General features: G+C 39.7%; 1 protein-coding gene across 1 annotated transcript in view; it reads left to right on the top strand.

Annotated features, from left to right (window-relative positions):
* The window catches only part of LOC115235612 (homeotic protein ultrabithorax-like), a 92295-nt gene extending 85447 nt beyond the window's left edge, over nt 1-6848 (top strand). Inside the window, exon 3 of the mRNA XM_029807514.1 lies at nt 5029-6848. The gene's annotated coding sequence lies outside the window, so the exon portion shown is untranslated. The remainder of the gene's footprint in view (nt 1-5028) is intronic.
* The last annotated feature ends 759 nt before the right edge of the window (nt 6849-7607 follow it).

The raw sequence follows: 7607 nt of genomic DNA, 5'->3' as shown, positions 1-7607 counted from the left end.
CGAGAATGTCGAATACAAATTAAGTTGACAAGAACGATAGAAAGAGATTGTTTATATAAATATTATTCTACTAAAAAATATTTGCCATATAAATTAAAACTATAAATATTTAATAATGATCATAAATATGAGCAATATATATAATCATAATTTGAGGGTGCATGATTAATTGGCACTCTTCTCATTGAAGTGATGAAGTTGCGGGAGGTATTTTGAAGCAGCAAGAGTTTTGCCCCCACTGTACAAACTTAAGAAGTAGACGCGGAAAGGAAGGAGGACATGGTGGCAGCGTAGTTAGTTATACCGTGCATGCCGGCAACAGTACCGTGTTTTTCATTTTCTTTATATCACCCTTGACGCTCGTAAAACCATTACCCATGACCGAGCGAACGCAACTTCTATATAAGCCCTATCGGTGTGCGAGCGTATAAACGCGCGGGAGTCGAGACACTCTTTGATGATACTGAAACTTCTTTTACTTGTGCACTCCTGTAGGTAGATCTCCGTAAGACGAACCCAATTTCCTCGGCAAACCGACCCCTCAGATTTGTCCGACATGCCCACGGGAAGAATTCAGTTTTCTCGTTGCCGATTGGTTACGGCATCTTTTCGATCGTTATCCTTTCGTAGAGCATCGTATCCAATAAGATTTAAGCGCTGGTTGTACACGTTGATATAAAAATGTGATAAATTCCGAAATTATCAACGATCTTATCGTACTGTAATTTATTTCAGATTTCTTGTCGTTAAAGCGCCGTTAATTGAATTTTTATAAAGTGTATATATATATATTATGTTGCCTATATTGATTTTAATGTCTGTTTGTTTATTAATTTGCTTCTTCGTATATTTGTCGCGAATACTTATAGCATATAATTTTTAACTGTCGAGTGAATGCTCCTCTAAATCTCATTAAAGTTGACGCCTGAAATGTTCAAAACGTTTCATCTCACGCCGGGCTGGAAGAACGAGCCGCATACTCTGATGTGTAGATAAGTCAGTTAGCGACTCGCTCTAGCGCGTTCCAACGTCGAGTCTTTTTTGCATGGTATCATCTTATTGCTCCTTTTCTTTTCCCCTCTTTCTCTCTTTCGCTCCCACTCACTTCTAACGAGTGATTCATCATCAGCGTCGCCTTCTCTTCTTTCTCCGACTAGCTTGGTTGGCTGGCTGACTGGTTGGCTGGCTGGCTGTTTGGTCCCTGGATCTTCCGCTCTTTTCCTCTTTTTCCCGTCCTTTTTCTCTCTCTCTTTCTTTTTTCTCCAAGCTACTCCAAGTACTCGTTTTACTCTTACACCGGAGTCATATCAACACATAATTCATTCTTATTATTGTAGGCATATTTTTAGTCCTCTCTCACATTTTCTAAAATCTTCTCTATTGGCTAATATTTTATACCTCCTAAATATAGATTACATTTTATAATAAAACTTTAGAGCCCTTATAATTTCTCGAACATTATATTCTTAAATAGTTCGAACTTTCGATTGCGTTACAAAATGTTCTAAATTTATGATCTAGATCAGATTTTTTAGAAGCTTAAAGTTTCATATTTTTTCTAATTCTTACGTTCGAAACTATCTTCATCCAAATTATAAGACGAGCATATGTCATTGTAAAAATGTGGAATGATATTTTTCACTTCAATTCGCTAGCGTGTAAAGAAATATTTTTCATTAGATAGTGTTGCGAGCATCGATCATATCTGCGGTATAAGCTCAGCAGGGGCACAAGAGGAAGAGATTAAGAGCTAAGTCCTTACATTTCTTTTCTTCTCTACTCACCATAAATGTTAGTAATACAATGATCTTTGATAAATCTTTTTTAATTTTTCAATTTATAAATCTCCAATGACAATAAATATAAAATTTATTTTGCGACAGTTCAGTACAAATTTATTAGGCGTGTTTCGCAATGTGACATGTTTACATGTTGCAAACATTGTCGAGAATAAAGTATTTTGTAAGACGTTTGGAAAAATAATTACTGACGCTTTTCGATATATAATTAATTCATTTATTTTCTGATAAAAACCATCGCGTAAGAATGATTTTATTCTATCCGACGACGTGCTATTGCATTATTTGTTACTAATCAATTTTTAAACGCGCGCAGAGACAGTACTATTCGAAATGTCTATGCATTTTTGAACAGTATTGAAGAATAAGCGGCGTTCGTCTCGAAAGGTCCACCTTCGGCCCGGAAGGTGGGATTCCGGTAATTCGGTCATGGAATGGATGGGTGACGACGAGGGAGCGAGAGGGACGATGAAGTGGGCCGGGTAAGGGGGACAGGGTAGGGACGGGAGGGCGTTCCACGGCACCCTGCATGGGGTAGCTTGCAACCTCACGCGACACTAGAGCCATCTATATCCCCGGAGATTTATGAGTTCCTGGTGCAACGGCTGCTCGTAGCAACTACACGCTACACAATATCGGTATAGAGCCGGCGATGGTGATGCTGCCCCCTGTCGCGAGACGAGCCCACTGTTGCTCCGCGGGGGTTGCGCGCACTCGCGTTCGTTCAACGCCGTTGCGGCGCAAAAAACTCGATCTCAATTCGAAACTCTCTCGCCGATCCTTCCACTTGCCCGTCAGAGTTAGGGCTTCGACCGCATGCACATGTATGCATTCATATAGATGTACCTGGCTCTCCGCATTGAGAAATCGCATATTTCCTATCGCCGCGGTTTCTATACATGTTATAAATTGACGTATCTTTTCGAAGGCTATATATGTATTTGATGAATATATATAAGATGGTAATAATATTTCATTTATCGATAAAATTTTTGTAACCGTATATACATTTTAAAAACAACCCCTACTCTTAGTAATGGAAAATATAATAATAATTAAAAGATGTTTACTACTTATATATTTTATTGTTAGTATATATGTATAGCTATCGATATATTTTTGTTCGTTTTATCATCGACAGAGATGAGGGATCGCTAGTAAAATGAAAAGACAGTTGTTACGTATAATTAAAAGTTTTATGGCGGAGTATCGGTTTTGATTTTCATTCACGATCGGCCAAGCGTAGAGAATAGCGAGCCGAGATTTTCGAACAGCCCCCCAGACACAGCCGTCCGTTCACACTCCCTGTGTGATATTCTGCAGGGGTAACCGATGAGCGTAGTCAGGGGTGGGGAATTTACCCGCGGTGCTGTGCTATGCGGGGGTACGAAACGACGGCGACGACGATATGAGTACTGGTATCTACCTCTACACCTCTACCTATGCTTCTGCACTCCATCCCGCTTTTCCCCAACCCCTTGATGCGGCCGGTTTACGAGCAACCTGTGGTAACGAGAGCGATAGATAATAACTGCTCCCTGCTCAATTCCACCCCTCTCTTCCCACTCTCTCTCTCTCTCTCTCTCTTTTCTCTTCCCTCTTCCTCTCTTTTCTAGCACACATCATCCACGCAAAAACACAGCCATTCATATATATATATATATACATTTGTAAAGTTAATCGTGATTCTTTTTTATTTCTTGCGACTCCTTTTTTGAATGCGTTTTTTACATTCTGATTAAATAGATTAAATACCAAGATTATATAAAAAAAATTCTCTCTTCTTCTCTACATGATTTATTCAAATAAACAGCAAAAAGAGAGTATCGTGAAATTCACCTCTGTGATGTATGTTCTCTTACCGATCTATCGTGCGCGCGATGTCTTAACACGACGGCGTTTTCGACGCTTTCACGAAATTATAATTTAGACGTTCCTTATTTCTCGATAGAGAAAGTGCCCCGGCGAATTACGCGAAATAAACGACGTTGTTTTGCAGCGCCATATCGAGAATCGTGTTTCTGGTTTTTGCGAGTTTTAAGTATGAGAATTTATGGCGGCTTAAAAACTCTAGCTTCCTTCGGAAATCCTGATAAATGCGCACAGGAAGGACGCTTAGGTATGTACGCCAGACTCCAGTTTCAGAGCGTCGCGTACTCCTGGAAAGGCGAAGTGATTCTAGGCCGAACTGCAAACGGCGGCGTAAATGAGATACACAAGTGTGTGTAAACAATTTCTAAGTAACGAGGGTTGCTCGAATCGTGAAGGGAATTTTGGAGAACTGTTCATCGTCCAAAGTCTTAATAATATCTCATTAGCATTGGTTCATTTATATGTCACGATAATTTAAAATCTATTTAAAAATCTAAATTTAAGGGTAACTCAAATGAATAATCATTTTTATATATGTATATCGTATAAAGCATCTCATAAATAAAGACAGATTGAATAATCTGTGGTTGTAAAGTTATTTAACTTTTTATTTAAAGTACGAAATCTCTCGTTATTCTTCTTCTTTTATTTTTTCGATTTTTTTCGTTTCAGAATGTTATATGACAAGCAATATTTCCATTTTTTCTAAACGTGGCTATAATGTTACACATGTAATTGTAAACGGAAGAAAATGGAAAGAAAATTGTAGAGTCTCTCTCTCGCTGGCTCTCATTCTCCGTAAAACCTTCTAGATAAACCCCTTTCGCTCTTAACGTGAACTATTGATATCCCAATATACCAACACTACGAAAGCTCAGGCTCAACGTGCATGTAACCGAACGAGGCACCATGTGCATTCATTCTATTACAAAAGAAGCTGAACCAGCGTTCATGGCTCGACCCGTCGCGTCCCTAGCATGCTGTATATATGAACGTCCTAAGTCGAACTTTCAAACATTCGGTCTCACATGATGTGATCTCGCTCTCCAAAAAGGGACGGCAAATATCCATGTAAAAAAAAATTTAGATTTTTTTGTTACTAATCACTATAGATAAAATGCTGCAGATAATATTTAATGATTGCTAAATTTTTAATTATCTAGTAAAATTACCTCTCGTGCATATATTATAAAATGTAATTCTCTTCCGCATTTTATTATCACAGGATTATATTTGTTTTATGTTCGCTCATTATTAGAAAAGAGTCAACGCTTTCTTTAAATATTTAATTTTACGTTGATGATAAAACACATGGAACATGTATAAGCTAACTCCGTCGTTTCTGTTTCTGTTTCAGGTGAGTGGCAGGCTGCACCCGCTGTCTCTGCAATGCCAAATAGATGGTCGATGTGCGTATCTGTCGATCGTCAATTTATCGGTTGCGGCGAATCGGATGCTGCACCCGGTGAGTGACGAACCTTCCCTCCCCCCTAACCCCATGGCTACCTCCCGTAGCTCACTTTGACCGATATGCTCCCAGACCAATCAGTATCCAAGTACACACAGTATCATCCGTATAAGCCTAGCGCTGTTGTAGTCGTTCCCCTTTCTGGTCTCTCTACCTGTAGTTTCTGCTTTGGTACAGTAGCATGTAGATAGGGGTTGAATTATCGAGGGTGGCCAATCAGCCAACGTCCGCAGGTCCGGGGTGTCGTTTGCGAAAAATCGACCGAAAACAGAGTCACATTCTCGACGTACATTGCGATACATTGGTTGTACGCAGATTAGAAACTGAAATACGTAAAGAAAAGGCTACAACTACTTATAGGGTTAAAATATAGAATGTAGAAGCATCTCTATAATTCTCTCGATGGGCAAGATTGAGTCGATTAACGTTCATAACGGAAGCACGACTCTTTTTTTCCCGACTCAATGTACAAAATTATCATGTTTCTTTACAATTCTCCTCATTTTTCTTTGTTTGATACGTTCTTTCTCGAAAATGCGCACTTGATATAGTTTTGTGACAAGGGGGAGAGAGAAAGATAAAGAGAAAGAGAAAAGGGATAGAGGGAGTAAAATAGAACGATTGCTATTGATGTTATGTTTTTGTTATTTTTTTTATTATCTACGTGCGAAGCAATACGAGAAAGCGTTTATATTGTTACCAATATTGCTTTTGCTAATGGTAACTTTCGCTCGTTTGTTATAAAAAGACTGTTCTATTTCATTTCGCGCGTTTTATTAATTAGAGTTATACTATTTGACAACGTATATAACGGCAGCAAGCGAGATTAATCATAACGATACGATATTTTCGATTGGTACAAAATATATATGTTGATATTCGGTAATATTTTATCAATATTGTATAGAAATGTTTATATATAGATATGATGTGCGTCTGCTTAAGTACCTGTTAAAGTGGTCAAAAAGTGCGCGGTCTCGAGACGGATATCCCTTCGGAAATAAATACGGAAAGAATTTTCTGAAAAAAAGTTTTCCCCCTTTTTTTAATCAACGTCGGTTCGAGAGAGAAGCAAAACGAAGATGGACATTACAAACGAATATTATAATATACGTATCTAAAGTACGTAGACGCCTGCTCTGTGTAAAGAGATCTGTGGCGCTATCTCCTATACAGTAACTTTATTCTAGTTAAAATGAATGTATACGAATAGCCGCTAGAAAACAGAGAGGATGCGAGAGCGAAAGAGAGAGAGAGAGAGAAAGAGAGAGAGAGAGAGAGAGAGAGAGAGAGAGAGAAAGTAATACATAAACGCAGTATTTCTAAGAGGTATGTAATGTTAATAGTTATTTATTTTGTGAATCTCGGAATAGAGATGATTCATTGCTCTGCTGTGCTATGCGTTATCAATTAGGCACGTAGTCCTGTTAGGGATAGGCGTTACCTTATGCGTAGTGTTAGTTATATTTGTGTAAATGTTTCACGTGGCAAATTTCTTCCTTTTTGTAATATACTAGAATATTAATTATTTACAAATTTTTGAATCCTGATTATATGTACTCCGACAGCGACCAGGGCCGCATTAGCTGCCTATGATTAAGATTATATCCCCGGCGTTCTTAGGGACGGTTTCGAACGCTATTGTAATATTACACATTGATTATACGATTGCTAAAAAAGGAAAAAAAAAATAATAAATGCGATGTAAACTTAATCACACGTCTTACGCTTCATTGTCTGCGGCCCTGGCCGTAGCAAGTCTATCCCGCAACCACATCCACTTTCCCCGATCCCGTCGTCTATTACCTCTCTGGATACGCGGATCAGATTTTAGATACGAATACGCGCACAATTATCGTTCTCTCTAAATAACGTCGCAAAGTAGAATCGAGACTTTTGTAGCGACGACGATGTGTCTCTTCCATCGAGCGCGCGCGATATTTATTATCGACGAGAAGATATTACGAGCGACGCGTGTACACAATACATACACATTTTTCCGGCGGGATCGTTATCAATTCTTTAACGATATCGCGATGCGGCGGACGTGCGACGCTTGCTTTACGACACTTAAAAAGCACTCGTTACCGCGGCGTCATCGCGGTTACAGGATGTGGAACCGCCTTAACGGGCGCCACGTTGATCCGGAGTTGAGCTTTCCACGGACAGCCATAAGTCTCGCGACGCTCCGGGATATTAATATGTTATTGCGGAAAGACTCCCTCATGAAAGTCGACAAGGACTGCAAAAATATGTCCCGCGCGTCTCGGCGTCTCCGAGGGGTGGCACAACACATACCCCGTAGGACGGTGGATGGCTCGCTATATCGTTCGCTCTATTCCTATATACGCGCGCCGATACACGCACAAACGCACACACAGTCGTGTGACTCACACGTACGGACGGAAGCCCTCGTTACTATCGTACACGTACCGGAGTGTGGTCGGTGGGGAAAGGGGAGGGGGACG

Source organism: Formica exsecta, unplaced genomic scaffold (genome assembly GCF_003651465.1).
Source record: "Formica exsecta isolate Colony F162 unplaced genomic scaffold, ASM365146v1 scaffold228, whole genome shotgun sequence".
NCBI lineage: Eukaryota > Metazoa > Arthropoda > Insecta > Hymenoptera > Formicidae > Formica > Formica exsecta.
This window is presented reverse-complemented; position numbering and strand designations above follow the sequence as displayed.